Below are 19,066 nucleotides of genomic sequence, written 5' to 3' on the forward strand. Positions count from 1 at the left end.
TTCGATTATCATAATAGATCGAGGGAGAGAAAAGCATATATACTCTTGCACGATGATCGATGTTTTACACGATTTTCGTGATTCGATCGAATCGATCGGCAGAAGGCCTTTTCGAGAATCACGTGGGTCGGTTGGCCTCGAGCAGAGGATATTGTTCCTTTGTTGAATCGTTTCGAGCCACTTCTCACCGATTTATGAATCGTGTAATGTAATTGGAATAATTTTTAGAACGTTTCCTCGGAGATATATCGACAAGAATTTGAAACGAGGAAAGTTTGAAATCTTCAGTTATATATATAACTGATTACGTAAAACCTATGTAAATTCACGTAATTAAAAAGATAAAATTATCTGTTACATAAATCTTGCGAAAACAGAATGCAAGTCAAAATCTTTACGTACATTACACGTCCCATTAATCTTACGAATGTCGTTCAATTTTAATCGGGTTGCATGGATTAAAAGAGAAGATGGCTATTAAAACGTATTTTCTTTCACCACAATACGATAGTTTTTGACAGCGTGTTAATTAATCCTATGGAATCGAACTTATCTAACCGCGGAGGTGGAGACGGAGAGGGAAGTTTGTAAAAGAGAAACGGACGGAATGGCGGATCGAAGGCGGGCAACAGAAACAGAGAACAAAATGTGTGGCGTTTGCAGACGAGAGAAGACGTTCATTATATTTTCTCGAAGCGTCGCGAGCAGCTTAATCAAGGTGGCAGCCGAGCGGAATCAGCAACGAGCCCATTAGTTTTAACGCCTCGTCCTTTTTTCTCCGTACCTATGCTCCTCTTTTCACCCTCTGTCCGCCTCCCTTAGCGGAGGGGCCCGTGGGACTCATTGTCCAACCTAATAACCGCAACTTTTAATTGAATTTGCGACCGACACGAATCAACTTTCGCCTCGTTCAGCTTCGTACTGATTGGCGGCCATCGATTACTCACCATCGAACCTCACCATCCCTTCGTTTGTTTCCCCCCCCCCCTTCTTCTCCTTTCTGTCCCTTTCCCCTTTCGTGAATCAACGCGATGTGTCGTCGAGCAGGTACCGCAGGTTTTCGTCTGAAATAATAAACGTAGCCTTTGAAATAAAAATTTATTTCGATCCGATATGATATTGCAACTATATAAATATGTATATCGCGCAAAATTATATTTAAAAGAACACTCCTTTAAATTATCTCCTTGAAGTGACACGTCGTGTTAAATAAAGATTCGTCAATCTCACAGAAATATTATCTTATCAACGATTATAGTTTCGTTTACAATTTATATACGAATACTAAGAAAAAAAAAAAAAAAAAAGACAATATATTCTGCAACAAAGAAATATGAAATGTAGAAGATTCGAAGCGATCAGATGGCTCGGAAAACAAAAGATGTTCAGCATTCATAGGATGAGATAGAATTAATCGTGGAATATATTATATATTGTTATATAGCAGTGTACGAGACCGAACGGGAATATAGAATTTAATATAAAAGTGTTTACAAGCGTCGGCGAGGGTGTTTATGTAATCGAGTGACTCAGACCTCGGCGGAAGTGCAGTAGACGTGAATAGAGTTTGTAATTGGGTTGATTTACGTTAATAATTAATTTAAGCCGCTATGTAGATCCTTCTCCTTCCCATTTTTACAATAAACTCTCGATCGACCGAGCTCGATTTCTCGTGCTCGCCTGCTTAATTAACCGCAGACAGGAATAACAGCAAGTTTTTCCTCACGGAATCAACACCAATTTATTAATCGTTACATTTTATATCCATCGAACGGATGTCAATAACGAATATCATTAATCCCTTCAATTTCTTCTATCTTTGCGATAATAGAATTACCAAAATTTTCATGTTCAAAATTAGAATCTTTGGTAATAATATTTCCATGCCCATCTAGATCTTATATTTGTTATAAAATCACATGGTTCTTCTCTCTCCATGCTGATGATAATGATGAGGGGATTTCGGAACGCATAGTCCCGTTCGTTTTGTTAATTTGTTCGTCACGTTCGTGCGGTAGCCGCTAATTCGTGAGGCTAATCGAGTGGAAGGTGTACGACAAAAGGGAGAGGAAGAGGGAGAATAATAATAAGAATGGGGCGAAAAGACGCGACACGATCGTGAATGTAAGAGGCGAAAGAAAGAGGAAGACGAAGCGAGAGGAAGGAGGAGGAGGAGGAGAGAGGAAGGTGGAGGACGGATCGCGTCCACTCAGGTGAGCACGTTTGCACGCACCTGACGAGGAGGGAATCTGTCGGAAGAAGAGAATGGCCGTTAATTACAATACACGATTCGCTTAATTGCATTCTTTATGCAGGCCGGGGCCGATTTCTTTTTCCACGTGTCTTGTGCGCGAAGAAGTTGCAAGGCCAGTGTCGTCGTACGATCGTGGGACTCGTGTTTCGAGATGATCCTCGAATGTTGCGGCGACGAGGAGGATTATTGCTCGTTTTATCAATTTGATCATTCGTTGAAATTTAAAAATTCGTTAAGAATCGAACTGACGCGTAGAAAAATATATCCCTCCAATTAATTTCTCTCATCGATCATTAAGCTGTTGCAAATGGATCTGTCTCTCTCTCCCTCCAATTGAAAAATTCGATCCCTTTTCTTCGATCCTTCGATCAAGAGAAATGTAAAGAAACTTTGTTATAAAATCATCGAGATCGAGAATTAATACGGATATATTTTCTTTCTTTCACGAAAAGAAAAAAAGAAAAAAAAAAAGGAAGAAAGAAAGAACGATTACACAGGCTACGCAGGTTATTATAAAAAGTTTGATTTTGCCCGTTGTTTATGAACGCGATTTCTTGAATAGTCATTACTTCACAGTGGCGGATACGATCGTAGATCGTACGATTCGCTCTTTCCATAAAGATCCTGTTCCTGATTTAATCGTATTCTCCGCATTTGCTCATAAAAGTGGAACCGTATAAATTTCCCAGTCCGCTACTTCGTCGGGCTCATTGATTTTCAACCGTCACGGAACTCGGCCGGTTACGAGTGTTTTCCAGAAGATGGCAGGAAGGGTGCTTCCTCTTCTTCTTGTTCGGTGCAACACGTGATACTCGAAGAATCGTTCAACCCCCCCCTCGATTTTGCATCGTCCTGTTTGGCACTGTGCAGTGGACTTTGGATATTAGTTGTAACAATTATTCTCTATCCATGTTTCGCGTTTCTCTCGCCAAAAGTATTCGCTTCGAGACACGTAAGACACCTTTTTCCCATTATATTCGTTTTCGACGCGGTAATAAATTATAATTATTCGAGTTCAAATAAATTTGAAAAACTTACCGTCAAGAGTGATGGAAGAGCGTCTCTCGAAGTATTCCGAAGAACTAAACCGATATTATATTTACCTCTTATTAATCGAATCGTATATAAAATATATATTATATCCTCTCTATTTCATTCCCTCGATACACGAAAAATCCATCGATATCGGAGAATATTCGAAACACGTTCGTCTATCTCGGCAGTTGCGTCGCAATTACGACTCAACCTGTGAAATGTAAACACACGTAGCGTAGCTATCGTCATCCATGTTTATTTACAAAAGTCGAATCGACGAACGAGTATTATATATCTCTCCGTATAATTTCTCTCTCGAACGAATGTTTATATTATTGGTGGATAGAATCTTGGGCGCGTTCACGATTGTTATCTCGCGATTATTATCCAGAGCCGTAAGGTGGCACGAACGGTTGGCGGTATCGCGACCGTGCATTCCATCGTGACACGGTGACGTCACTTCCTGCGGGAAGCGTGACACGTGGTGTCCACCGACGTAGGTGGGCACCGTCAGAAGCACGGTCGACCCCCGTCACCTGGTTCACAGGTGCAACGGTGCCGAGGAGGAGGCGGAATGCCGATCTAAGATAAACTTCGCTTCTAATCGGACGTATTGCCTATTTGCACTCGGCTCGTGCCGCCGTTTACCTCCTTCTGAATCGGAAGAGGGAGGGGGGGGAGCGTGATCGATTCAGGTACAGGTGAACGAGCTACGCGAATATTGCCATCGAGAACTTGTGAATTCGTTTTATCGTTTATGATGAAGAAGAAGACGAGGAAGAAGAGGAAGAGGAAGAGGAAGAGAAAGAGGAAGAGGAAGAAAAAGAAGAAGGAGGAGGAGGAGGAGGAGGAGAAGGAAAAGAGGAGGAGGAGAAGGAAAAGAGGAGGAGGGAAAAATTATTACGGTAAATTTAATCAGGTGAGGAGAAATCAAAGTTGTTATTATTATTATTATTATTATTGTTATGTTTCTTTGAGAGAATAGATCCAATTTCAAATGTTAAATGCGTGGCTTTTATAATTATGATAATCTAATCGATTGTTTAAAGATGTAATTCGTTGTTTAATTGTCGGGAGTATTATTGGCGGATAATTATTATTATTATTATTATAAGTTAAGGTATTGAATGGAGGATCTTGAATGTACACTCAATTCTAAATATATATTTAATATAAAATTTAAAGAAAATTTCTATGGTTTTTTCATAGCAATAAAACTTGGTGTCAACGATCATTTCAATGTACAAATATTCGTGGAATATATATACAATTACAGTTATAATAATTATAATTACTCGTGTAACGTATACTTTCTTTACAATCATATTAATGTGAAACTGAATTATTCAGTTATGAATTATTCAAAATTTAGTTCATTACTAAATTTAATTGCCAAGAGAATTATCGATAAATAATTATCTTTTTACAGTTAGGTTTCGAGTAAAGGACCGGGAGGATAATTCAAATATCGAGATGAAGTACCTTTTAAAAGAAAATTTCCATTTGTTCGTAATTATAAAATTATAAAATTCTCCGTTTGGTGTCAATGATCACTTCAAAAGGATAAAGTTTCCAATAATCGAAACGGGGAACGAGTTGGCATAAGCATAAAACACTAAAGTTGTTGTGCGTATGCTTGGTAATTATTCATTACGTTTATGTACCATGTTATTCAATAAGCCAGACCCTGTAATTTACTTACGATTGAGCATTTCACGCTTCGCAATGGCTTACTCAATTACTTGCCACGCGGATGCTCGAGCGCGTATGCCCGCCATTAACCGCGGAACGTGCTCTTGCATGCATACTATGCCGTTTCGTTTGCTTGATGCCCGATCGTATCGTGAAACACGCACCGATCTTACCTCTCTGTACAACGATTTCGTTTTTTCGATTTTCTTTTTTTTTTTTTTTCCCCTCCCTTTCCTTTTTTTTTTCCACGAAAAAATTCGGCCTCGATCGTTAGAATTCGGCCAAAATAAAACGATACAATTTCAATTCAAAAATGATCTTTACGCGCAGACGAAGCGAAAAATTCGATATCCGATCTTATATCTTTATTTTGGAATCTTTATTTAAAAATAAATATTCCGTTGTCCGTACAACGCTCGAATTAACACAACTAATAGAAAAAGAATTCGTATTAATTCATCGAATATACGGCTAGCTTCGTCTGTTCAAATATTTCGAAGAAGAAACCGATGATTTAGATTGATATCGATAATTGTCGAAACTGTTGGAAGAGAAGAGGCTGTTGTCGAAGTGTTTCCAGGTCATTCCCTCCCCCCTTTTACCTTTTTACCGCGGCTAATGCTCGAAAGAGTTGGAACGAGGGGGAAGGGGAAAGGAAAAGGTACAATGGAAAAAGATGAAAAGCGAGCTGGTTGAATTATTTTTTCGCGGGAACACGCCCTCGTTCCTTATTTAAACGGGGAAAAAAGGGGAAAAAATATGGCGCAACGCTGGTTCGATTATTAGTCCCCAAGGCAAGTCCTCTGGCATTCCTGACAAACCACCTGCTTATGATCCGGATAGGCCGGATTGCACGACTTTGACGGTCGGGATATCTGGCACAGCTCGCGGTTCTGGCATAGCTCTCCCACATTAGTGCCAACCAGTGCACCACGATCGACTTGCATTTCGCAATTTTCAATGTTGCAACAAACGGTGACGATCGTTTGCATTTCGTTTACATATGGACGGATGGCCATCCACATATTTATCGTTTTCATCGTTTCAACGCGGATGGAATTATTTCGGGTATCGTGGTGCAACCAAGAAGAACGTTCGTATCGCAATTTTAAACAATTAGACGGGAAAATGTTGATGTTTGAATCGAAAGATACGAGTTTTCCACGAGTATCTTTGACTAAAATGGTAGATCGTTGCTGTCATCATTTTTTTTTTTTCAGATCAAAACGATAATAAAGTCTACGCTTCGAAGCATAAAATAATTATTTTTATCGTTCGATGTAAATGACGGATAAAAATTTTTTCGAATGGAACGAAGAGAGATGATGGAATAAATGATCCTGGTCATTAGGCCAGGATCTCAGTTTCGATTTGTCTTGCCGTCTAACGAGGATGATTTAACGCTCGGCGTGAAGCGCGCGATTGTTCGAAGGCGTAACTTTCTCCCGTTTCGCAACACGATCGCCGTTTGCATTCCGTATGTACATTAAGAGCTTACGTTCGTTTGTCCTCCGCAATTGCCTGCGATGAGCAACTGGAATACGTAACGAGAAAATTGGAAAACATGCATAATTCAGGGGAACGATGTTTATTCATATTTTTCACGCATGAAATCTCCATAAAATTATAAGACGTTCGTAATCTATGTATATTCTAACGTTAAGCAATTTTCTGTACAACGCGTAATTCTTCCTCGCGAAATACATATATAAAAAAAAAAAAAAAAAAAAAAAAAAAAAAAAAAATTCACCCTCATTTCGAGCGAAATCAAGCCACGATAAAAAAATTAAGAGAAGAATTAAAAAATCCAGAAAGACTTACTACTCACAAAATTGAAATAAACTACATCGTTTTCGTGTATTACAATATACAAACAGAACCTGATACGTATAATTAATGAATGTAACATGTAAATACATATCGTGATCGTAAATACGATATCTCTTCGTATCGTTTACCGCTCGAACACGTAACGCGTAGAGAAACGCGTATGCATAAATTTCTAATTCGTTTAATTCGTATATTTTCAAGATTTAGCATGGAACGGCCGTAAAAATCGAAGAGAACGAGGCTCGTTACGTATGCGCCGTTGGGCAATTGCGCATCGCGTGTAACCCGGGCTCGGTTATCTTCCCGAGTCGCCAATTCACCCTTGCCTCGGACGTTGCAACGTCACGTCGAAGAAGAAAAAAAGCCCGAAAAAGACGGGGAAATCGATAGCATAGGATAGCAGCAGAGATCGGTAAAAAGTATCGGGTCTAATCTGCCGCGGTTATTTCTGCAACACCCCGTGTACACAGAGTGTCTCACGCACCGAGAGCGCGTGCTTACGCGGTATAATGCCTGGACGGGTGGCCGGTCGCGGCCATTTACGGCGATTTTAACCATTATATTACGATGCCGGTAGCATAATGAAGGTGAGTTTTTCTCGTCGCTAGCCTAGTCGAGAGAGCTCCTCACGGCCCCGTTGTCCCCGTGGCGCATACGCAGTTCCAATTCTCACGGTGTCCCTTATGGAACTCGCTCACTCCCACCACCACCTCTCTCTCTCTCTCTCTCTCTCTCTTTTCTTTACGCCACTGGCGATCACGAAAAAAAGAAAGGGTTAAATAATTATCTTCGTTCGTAAAACGAAGTCCATTCGTGACGAAGGAAAGAGAGACGAGACGAGTCAGCCTTATCTTTCTTTCTTTAATTAAAAATTTCCGTAACTTCCGCTAGCGAAAGGGTTTAATCGCGCGAGTAAAAGTGGAGAGACAAGAAAGCTTCTACAGATGCAATCAAGCGTAGAAGGCCTAGAGAGATTTCATCGTTCATTCACGTAACTCTTTCCCCGCATCCCTTTGGCATTCTTATCCTTATTATTCCACGGGACATCTCCGGCTGGTGAAATCCGGTGGCGGAATATATATATAGGTGGAAGGGGGACATTACATTCTTTGTACTTAGTTGGCCGCCCCCTCCTCCCCTCTGTGCACGTCCACCCCCTCCAGCTTTCCGGTAGCCCGCAGCCAGCCAACCCTATTCTCGCGTTGAGTGAAAAGTTTTACTCGGGATATTACGCCTCACCCTCCCGTTACCGTCCCGAGGATTCCACTCTCTCTTTCTCTCTCTCTTTTCATCCTCCAACTACCCCGTCCACCACCTCACTGTTTCTCGTTATACTCTCACTTCGTCTCGTTCCTTCCTTACCTTCGTTCCTCTGGATATATATATATATATATATATATATATTCGTCTCACCCCCTCTCCAGTAACGCGTTTCTCGCCCCATTTTCGGGGGAGAGGGAGGGAGGTGAACATAATATCATTACTATTTCGAAGTCCCGTTTTCTTATGAGTTCGTGTAGGGGGACGTAATGCACCTAGAGTCCAGTTTGTTTGACGTTCTTCGTTTTCCTTTAAGAAGGAGAAGAACGAGGAGGAGGAGGAGGAGGAGGAGAGAGGAAGAGAGAGAGAGAGAGAGAGAGAGTTCTGGTGAGCGCGAAATTTTTTTTTCTCCTTCTTCTTTTCTCCTTTTTTTTTTTTTTTTTTTTTTTTTTTTTTTTTTTTTTTTTTTTTTTTTTTTTTTTTTTTTCTTTTTTTTTTTTGCGGTAGAGCAGTTTCACTCTCGTTGTCATTCTCACCAATATAGTAATAGTGAAATTGCGTGAGATTGGTTGATAATTCTAGCCGTGTATATGGTACATTAGCTGACGATCGGCTAGCACTCAAGGTTATTTGCAAACTATGCAAGTCGTGGTATTGGAGATTATTTCAAGGTTACTTAAAGGTCATAAAAGATGATTGAAAATTATATTTCATTGTTGTTTGAGATTATTTAAAGGTGACGGTAGTGTCATCGAGTTAATTGAAGGTCAAGAGGAATATTATCGAGGTTGTTTTATAATCATTAAAAATTAAGGAAAGGCCGATTATCGATGCATAATTTTATTAGAAAATTAGAAAAAAAAAATATTCCCAATTCCCATTTTGATCGAACGATTGTCTTATTGTTTTATGCCAAGTCGAATCGCGATTATCTTTATAATAATCTCTCCTCCTTCCCCTCCCCTCAAAAATTAAAACAGCTCAGCTCGATTTTAATTTAATTTTATCAATTGTCCTTCTCTACTCTCCTCTTTTCTTTTTTTCTCGTTAACGACGAATAAGAAGTTTGTATCGAGTTTCGTCTCTCGCACGTCCGCCATTTCTCCCCCCGTCTCGAAGAAGAATGTAAAAAGATCCACCCTTGAGGATCGGTTGGAAGAGGAGCGGATAGGCTGGTCGGAGGGTTGAAACGCGTGTCCTGGTGGTGGTGGTGGTGGTGGGGAAGGTTGTTCGAAGAGAGGAGAGGATCTGCATACGCGCGGCACGCGCGTGTAAATCACGTTCGCGGGAAGGAGAGGAGAGACCAAGGGAGGGCGGAAGGGAGAGAAGGTCGGAGAGAGAATCGTCGCGTTACTATCGACCAATCGTTGGCAGACCTGCGTACATCAGCGTGCCGCCTATAGGCCACCCCCTAACCTGCCAGCCACCCCCGGCCATATTGTAAAATATGGATCGCGGAGGTGTACAACTCCCCACCTAGCCGGTGGGACACCCCTTCCCTGCCACCACCCCGCGACGTCATTTTCCACGTTGCCTCGAATAAGAAGTACCGTTTCCTTCCTCTTACGTTCCATTATGAACGATTTTTTTTTTTTTTGGAGGAGGAAGAGCAGGAGGAGGAATTTTATTTGCTTAGGATAGGGCTTAGATAGGAGCGTTTTCTCTCGAAAATATCTCATCGTGGAAAATGTTAAAATTTCGTATCAACAATTCGTTTCAACAATTGTTCGAAAAGAATGTCTTTTGGGGGAAAGGGTATGTGTTTTTTTTTCTTTTCTTCTTCCTCCTTTTTTATCAAATGAATGGAGGTATTAATCCCGGTTATTTAGATAATTGTATACAGGGAGGAATAATCTAATAATATATAAGAAGATATAAGAAGAAAGGAATTTACATAACAAAATTGTTTAAAACTAATACACTAGAAATTTTATGTTGTGTATTCATATTTCATATTATAACACGGATATTATTTTTGTTTCGTTAAAACCTCCATATAAGTTTTATGAAGTCGTAAAATGTTTTGTGATTCTAGAAGAAAGGAAATACTTTATGGATTGTGAGTAATTATAGGTATCATTTCTGAATTCTGTTAGGCCTGTGTATCTGATAGTGTTCTCTACTATTAATTCAAATTTCGCGATCATATCTTGTGCTTGTGCTTCGTTGTGCGGCAGCAGTTTTATTGGATATTCATTCTTTGCATTTCATTCTCGACACGAGTGAAACAGGATGTCTATAAATTTTTTGAAAGAGCAATGAATTAACGTCAAATTAAATCCAAATCTAATCGTGAAAATTGCGCGTGGTATTAAAAAAAAAAAAAAAAAAAGTAATGATAATTCCTTTTTTATGCAAATTACTCTAGAAACACTAAAAAAAAAAGGCATCCATAATTCAAAAATCTTGGTATCATCGAGACGAATAAATATGAATATAACAAATATCGAATATCTAAGGAAGCATTGCACATCCCTCCCACCAGATTCTCGGTAAAACGATCTACCTCTAATCGTGTCGCTCTTTACGACACCCCCTGAGAGGGGAGAAGGGGGAGGCATCGTCGTCGCTAATAGCGGTGGAGGAATTCGAGGCCACTTCCGCGTTTCGTAGGATAAAGGAAAAGTTACTGAACCGTGCGCACGGAGGGCAAGTCGACCATGCGAAGTTATGTTTCAGACGCGGCACCGTAAAACAGATATCGCGACATTAATGACTCGAGAAGTGGATTTTGCCCATTTTTCATCGTCCTCGTTCCCTCGACGAGCCGTAATTTGTCCAAAAAAGAAAATAGAAATCGTTCCCTCTTTTCGTGGAATCCATCCTCTCTCTCTCGAAATTCGGGACACTTCCTCTGAAACCCTTTCAAAACACGATTTTACATCCTGGAAAGGAAAAACTCCTAATTCCTTCCACTTCGAAAGACACCAGATCTAATTTGTAATAGTAATTCAACATCGATAAAAGTCTCGAAGAAAAATAACGAAACGAATATCACGCATAATTATGTGTTATTTTCATCGAGAATCCTTGTCGAAAACTTTTCCGATAACGACGAACGTTGTCAACGATTCGTTAAACGAGAGAGAGAGAGAGAGAGAGAGAAAGAAAGAGAATCAAAAACAAAAACAAAAAAGGAAAACAAGGAGGAAGCGTGTACGTGTGCGAGAGAAGGAAGGAATCGACGGTATTTTTCTCGCCTCGCAAAATTTACGACGGCTGGCGTCGCTCCAGACTCGTAATTCCGCCTTTGAAATAAACATCCGGATGAGATATCGCGATCTTATCGGATCGAAGAAGCTATCGGGGCTGACATCGCCTCCGTAACGTTATAAAGTTATCGCGGTTGGTTTTATGCATGGGAAACAAAGTTTTGCTCGCCATATAATTCCTACTACGACGACACACAATGGGCGAATTACATCGTACCGCGATTCGTTGCATAATTCTCGGTTTAACGCTTTAGCAAATTCTCTCATCAATTAGTGGCGAATTTATAATGCACGCGCATTACACGCTTCCTTCCTCATCGCGACCCTCTCCTCCCCCTCCTTCTGTCTGGATGAGCCTCCTGTCTTCGTAATTTCCCTTCCCCCGATTTCGCGGTGCATCGCAAGAGTGAAACAAATCGTTTTCCTCTTGTAATTTTTTCTTTTTTTTTTTTACATAATTATACATAGAACGTGGGAGGGAAAAAAGCAATAATAAGCGTAAATAGATTCATAGGTTCGTTCGAATTTTAACCAAATCTTTTCTTGAGAGAATAATAGAAAATTGAATATCCGATAATATTTTTAAATACATATATATATATATTATTCGCGATATCAAAACTAACGTGTTTCATATATCACTCTTTATAAATAAAAATTCACTTCTAATATTCATTCAGCTAAGAAATCAATGTAGAATACGTATTAAGATATTAGCCAGGATATATAGATAACAATTTTATTCATCGTGTACACCGATCATATCGAAAATCAAATGCAGTTTCCAAATCGAAAGAATAATGGGAGAGCGGAAGGATTTGGCGGGCGATGAAAAAGAAACGGGTCGGCCATTTCGATTCGGCCGTTTGATGGGCGACCGATTACCGCTCGCCACCGTATAAAACGCGCGGGAGAGATGCACGTGCTGCGAATTACGCAGATGCACCGGGCAGGTCACTTAGCCGGGGGGCCCGATGCGTACGAGCGCGATCATCTTGCACGTAGGCTCACGCACGCCCGCGCTCCTTTCCACGACGACAATTTTCACGTTTGCACGCGGCGCACGTGCGCGTTTATTCCTCGCCCATTTATCCTTTACCTCGAATTTCGATCGTAGATCCACAACAACCTGTTCGTTTCCGTATTTCTATATTCCTTCTTCTTCGTCTTCGGATCGGCTCGAATCTTCAGTACAAATAATGGAATTTTTCTATTAATTATCGAAATGTTTGGAAGGATTCGAGAGTATAGAATAGAGGCATATTTGTGTAATTTGTAACTAGGTGGGAGGAATAAAATTTTAGTTGTTTGATTTGTTTAATCAACAAGCGTGTTTATTTCATCAATTCGTGATATTAGTTTTTGCTCTTCTTCTTTTAATTGAAAAAAATATTAATCCCGTACATCGAAAACTTCGAAAATTTCTTCTCTATTCAAAATCCAAAAGAAAAGAGTTGACTATCTTATCTCGACCGAATTGTTAAAAAGCTCACCTTGTAATGAACATTATCAAAAAGTATCATACATTCATCAATTATACAATTAATCCACTAAGCATTAGATATTATCATTGATTCCTTATCATGATAAAAGAAAAAAACTTTAAACTTGCAACAAGATACGAAGAGAATCACGCATAATAATGATGACTTCGATGACAGCTGCGATGTAATCCTATCCTATGCGACGCGTGTACGCAAGAACGAGAGTGGGGAGGGCGTCTTTTGATCCCCGCCGTCCCTTCCCCGAATACAAACTCTTCGACAATGTTCAGAGATTCGCCTTCTCTGCGATACGAATCGGCAATGATACTTTCTAATGCAACGCGGATGATTTAAGGATGATTCGAGGAGAGAGAAGAAAACCGGATTTCATTCACCGTAAACAGCAAGTAAACGGAATACTTTTAAAACCGAGACGAATCTTAGGAGATAATGATGCGCCGTGTACTTACCTACTCACATTCAAAAGAGATTTCTTTGGATTTGCAACAAATGTTTGCAAGAAATTTCTCGCGTTCCGCGAAGAAGTGGATATCGGCGAAAGTGTGTACTCCTTATTGCGAATCGTTATATAAGGCTGGCCGGAGAAAAAGGAGGAATTAATTTGCAGAAAAAGGAAGGGGAATAGATTTTTGAAATAGATAAACGGAGATTTTTATCCGTTTATGAATAAAGATTAGATAAATAAAGATTCGAAAGAGATAAGGAAACGAATAGAATTTTTATTTCTTCCATATCTACTAGGATTTTCTAAATGAGCTGTCTTTCTTTCTTTTTTCTTTTTTTTTTTGAAATTGTTAATAATTATATAAAGAAATAATAATAGATAGTTTCTTTCGAATATATCACGTATGTATAAATATTTCAAAATAATCTATCTCCTATTTCTCATCTATCTTCGAATCATTGTGCTAATTAGAGTCCGGTTCGCGAGACGGAAATTCCTGTCCCAACAAAATGAGACAAGCACAAGTCCAACACCTAACACCTAACATAATCTAACAAATCGCGAACGAATCGCTCGTTTGGAACAGAAGTGGTTGCAACTACGACGACTCTCGCTTTCGCCTCTCGATTAATCCAATCACGGATCTCTTAAAAACCCGTACCAACGACAAAACGTGGTATCTCGAGCAACAAACATAGTATCGTGGTGCACCGTGTGTTTTATAGTCGGGGGCCAAGTTCTACCCGGTTTAAACAATTAGACAGCCGGTGAAGTAACGAGATAAATCTCGATTTTCAGAGGCTAAGTGACAGCGATGACCATTAATCTGCTCGATCGCCGGAATCGCGACACCGATCTCGCCGCTCTAACGAGCAGGCATAACGCCAACCTCCCTCCCTCTCCCCAGCTTCTCTCTCCTTTGTTCCTACATCTATCGAAATTTTTGGCATTTCGCGTCATTGTTTTGAATAAATGAGCGTTAGACAACGAGAAACGAAACGATCATTTGTTGTTTCCTTTCAGCCGATAAATCAAAGCCGATCGTGGAATCCGGGATTTTAATATTGCAAAATTTCCGATTTTTATATCCTCCTTATAAAAAGTGGAATCTGATTTTATTTAAGCTGGACAACGAGAAACGAAACGATCATTTGTTGTTTCCTTTCAGCCGATAAATCAAAGCCGATCGTGGAATCCGGGCGACAAGATTTTAATATTGCAAAATTTCCGATTTTTATAAAATAATAAAATAAAATATCCTCCTTATAAAAAGCAGAATCTGATTTTATTTAAGCTGGACAACGAGAAACGAAACGATCATTTGTTGTTTCCTTTCAGCCGATAAATCAAAACCGATCGTGGAATCCGGGCGACAAGATTTTAATATTGCAAAATTTCCGATTTTTATATCCTCCTTATAAAAAGCGGAATCTGATTTTATTTAAGCTGGACAACGAGAAACGAAACGATCATTTGTTGTTTCTTTTTAGCCAAAACCGACCATTGGTGCAAGATTTTAATGTTATTAATATTAATGAATTTCCGATTTTTATATTTTAAAGTGGTTGGAATCAGATCTTTATTTATGTACGAGATAAGTTTCAAACGTAGGAGTTATATATTCAATTGACGATCAATGATCGGTATGATTTCGTTGAGACACGTTTTCCCCGAAGTTTCGTTCGAAAGAACCGAGACCGATACCGGTCAGCGTGGATCGTTGTTGAGAGAGAGGGGTTGAAAATAAAAAGGACTGGAGGGTGGCTGATATCTGCGAGACTGGCCAGCCCCGTAGTCGGTATAACTCCGATAACGGCCACCATAAACCCTCGGTCTTTCACTCGTAGAAGTACCACGCCAGTATTCTTTGCTCTGCCCATTTTCATCCTTCGTATACGAGAATTTTTCCGTGTTGGGTGACAGGATTTACTTATACATATATATATATATTAGCATCTTCCTTATTATTTTGTGATCCTCCATTTTGAAGTTATTCTTGATACTTGACGATTTCAAGGATCGTTATTCGTTTTAATTATTTTATATTGGAAGTCTACTGTGTGAAGTGAAAAGAGAATTTTTTCGATGAAAGATTAATTAAGATAACACGAGATTTTCCTCCATAAATATAATTTCGCAGTAGAAAGGAATCACTCAGTTTCACGATTTTTCACGTTCCCCTTTCTTTCTTCCTTTTTTCCTTTCGAAGCTGTACCCCCCCTCTTGATTCGACCGCATCCGTTTATTACGGATCCCTGTGAGCCGGGTTAATAATGGATTTTCAACCAGTCCTTACCTTTACGAGAATCCACGTCACGTGATCGCGAGATGCCTTATAGCTGCTGTATACATACATGCGGGATAAGGGGTGGCAGCGAGCGGAGGATCGATTCGGAATTATTATGCCGCTTTTTGCCATTAGTTTCCCTAAACGCGAGTCAGGAGGCGAGGGGGGTGGAGATTTACGTCGCGCGCCGCTATGTCGATCATGCGCGTCCACCTTTGTGTGCTAATGAAAAACCGACCGATCCGGTGGAAAACTCCGGGGGAATCGTGGGACGACGATCGATGTTCACGCGATTATTAATTGTTCGAGCGAGCGATTTTCAAGCATTAAGTCGAAGCGTAATCTTTGTTGATGAAAAACAAATTAAAAAAAAACAAACGTCGATGTCGAAGATAAGGATCGTTCGAAACGAGGAATGATGTCACAGTTTTATTATTTATCTAGTTTATTCTTAAATAATTTTGTAGTTATTCAGAGATTTTGTTGTTATCGGTGTTGAGTGTTAACGATAAAGTTAATGATACTTTGTTATAATCTTTTAAAGCAATTTTGCATTGCAAATATTAAATACATAGAATTATGAAGATATGATTGAAGAATAATATTTCTATTTCGATCTTTATTCCTCCAAATCATGTATAATTTCGCGAGATAGCTTTGAGATAGCTTTAAGTTTGAATTATTTTTTTATTACTCTTATTCGAATTTCGCGCGAAAGAGGATGGAAAAAGGGGAGGAGGAGGGATTCTTGTCTTCTCGAATTCTTGGAAAGAAATTGGTACGACATAAAATGTACGGAATAAACGAGTGCAACGCCATTCGAGTGTATGTCTCAAGATCTTTGTACCGAGGCATCCACGGATGGGCGGAGCACGTAGCAAGGACTTTGCATACTCGATGAGCACTCGAGGTGGAGGCGGTGATGCTGTTTGCATACGGTCACGGTGGTGCAGCCTCTCCATTGGTCCAGAAACATCTCGCTGCATCTCCCTACCTCGCACTCTTTCGCTCCCACTACCTCTCCTCCCCATTTGATGCATCTCGTCGTCTTAGTCCACCGCACTCGCGACTCGTCGTCTGGCTAGCAAAGGGTTTAACCTACTTTCGGACCGTCTCACTCAATTGTTTCAATTCATTGCCGTCCCGTTCTTCGTATTATTAATATCCGTCCTTAGATCACGCTTGCCTTGTACTTGTTTTAACGAATTTCTCGTTCAATACTACAACTTTTTGAAGTGGTCAGATTTTATAGAAGTGAAAACTTACGTAACTTGTATATTAATGATCCATCCATTTTCTTTCTTGTCCTACTTTTTAGGAAAAAATAAATTAGGATGTTTGCAATATACAATAGCCTCTGTGTCTTCTTCTTTTTATCAATAAATACATGTTTTGGAAGGTAAAAGAGAACGCATAAAATGTGAAAAATTATATATACCCAAACCTTTTTAAATTTTCCAAAGAATACTATTATCAATCTCCCTTTGAAAATTAAACTTTTACCTTTAATTTATGCTATCGTTTGGAAATAATCTGAAAAGGGGAGGGATATTTTTTTCCAAGAATATTCGAAAGAGAGAGAGAAAGAGAGAGAAACCGATCTTTGCTCGCGATCGGTTCGAGGCCATCGCGGGTTCGATAACATGTCATCGAAACGAGGCGAGCGTGGAGAAGGCGGGAGATAAATACGAAATCGATGATAAACTGGCCGGTCTGTAGGCGGGCTCGAGGTAGGGATAGAACGACACCTCCTTAGAGTCGGAATAGCCCCGTCGTATATACACCCGGCCTATCGTAGCTCGTACGGGTTCTCAAGCTACTTTTTGCTTCCCACGGTTCTGGTCCTCAGGCTCCGCTCGCAGCCTCTGCGATTCCAGCATTCCGCCGCGCGAATCGCAACGCGTTTTCCGCACAATCTTCCTCGAACGAACGAGATACGTAGACGAGCACGGATTCCACACGGCACCGCTCTGCGATCCGTCGACTCGCAATTACAATTTTGCATGAGGCAATCGATTTTTCCCCGACCAGATTTGAAAGTTAATACCCGCTTTTTACCGAGCAGTTTCGTTGTTCAACGTTCTTACGTCGCGGTGCATTGATATTTTACGTTCTTCTACCGTTGCCCATTATTCTTCTGAAACGGGATTCGAAAGTTGATCGAAACCTTTTTTTCTTCACCGATTCTTCTCCGTGGATTGTGATATATGATATTATTTTATTGTTATACCGCGTCTCGAATAGGAATAATTATTCTTCTAAAATGAGATTCTAAAGTTAATTTAGTCGTTTTTTTTTTTTATGTACGCAATTCTTTATACTGTACGTAAAAATATTCCATTTTGAGGATCAGTTTTTCTCTTTCGATATTTTTTTATCTTATTATATTTTATTATATTCTTATTATATTCTTATTATATTTATTATTATATTATATTATATTTATATTATATTATATTCTTATTCTTATTATATATATTTATTATATTATATTCTTATTCTTATTATTATTATATATTATATTATATTATATTATATTATATTATATTATTATATTATATTTATTATTATATTATATTATATTTTTATTCTTATTATTATTCTTATTATATTTTATATTTTATCGTTATTTTATCGCGTATATTTTATCGCGAATTAAAATATTATATATTATTAAAATATATAAGTTTTAAATATATATAATATAAGTCGAATTATTGTAATGTTATTACGAGCGTCGAAACATTCGAAACATTATGCGTAATAACACAATGTAAACCGTAGCGGAGACAAGAAACGAAAACATCGATTCGTCATTGATATCGTAAACATAATACAAATTTATCGGAGTCGTATACCGAACGTGGAACAGAACGCACGTGTTTGGCTCTTCGCTCCTCTCCACGGTAATATATTATTTAACAAATTAGTTAGTTTTGCGTATAAATACTTATAATTATTATAATATATTATTATATATATATCTTTTAACAATATGTATATATATAAATAATATATCGTAGAAAAAACGAGCTTTTTTTATCGTTAAATTGTTATTCATTAATTATATTATACAAATTATATAAATAACATTTAACAATGAACAAATTTAAACATTTAGCTTTATAAATAATACACATTCCTGCTCGAAAACTTTATTATTTGACAAAAATACTTATAAACTTTAAATTATTTCCAATATATCGATAATATATTTTTCTTCCATATCCTTCTACTACAAATCAATTTTGAAACTATCGATTTTCGAGCAGGTATATTAGAATCATCGCTGTATATTTTTTTTAAATATTCTCACTTCGTATTCTCCATCGAGTTTTACATAGCTTTACAAATAATACACATTCCTGCTCGAAAACTTTATTATTTGATAAAAACACTTATAAACTTTAAATTATTTCCAATATATCGATAATATATTTTTCTTCCATATCCTTCTACTACAAATCAATTTTGAAACTATCGATTTTCGAGCAGGTATATCAGAATCATCGCTGTATATTTTTTTTAAACACTTTCTCACTTCGT

The 19,066-nt window shown here is 38.7% G+C and overlaps 1 pseudogene; it reads right to left on the reverse strand.

Moving 5' to 3' along the window:
* Positions 1 to 651: 651 nt before the first annotated feature.
* The window catches only part of LOC122710858, a 78,639-nt pseudogene continuing 60,224 nt past the window's right edge, over positions 652 to 19,066 (reverse strand).

This window comes from Apis laboriosa, unplaced genomic scaffold (assembly GCF_014066325.1).
Source record: "Apis laboriosa isolate Shangri-la unplaced genomic scaffold, ASM1406632v1 scaffold158_cov153, whole genome shotgun sequence".
In the NCBI taxonomy this organism is placed as follows: domain Eukaryota; kingdom Metazoa; phylum Arthropoda; class Insecta; order Hymenoptera; family Apidae; genus Apis; species Apis laboriosa.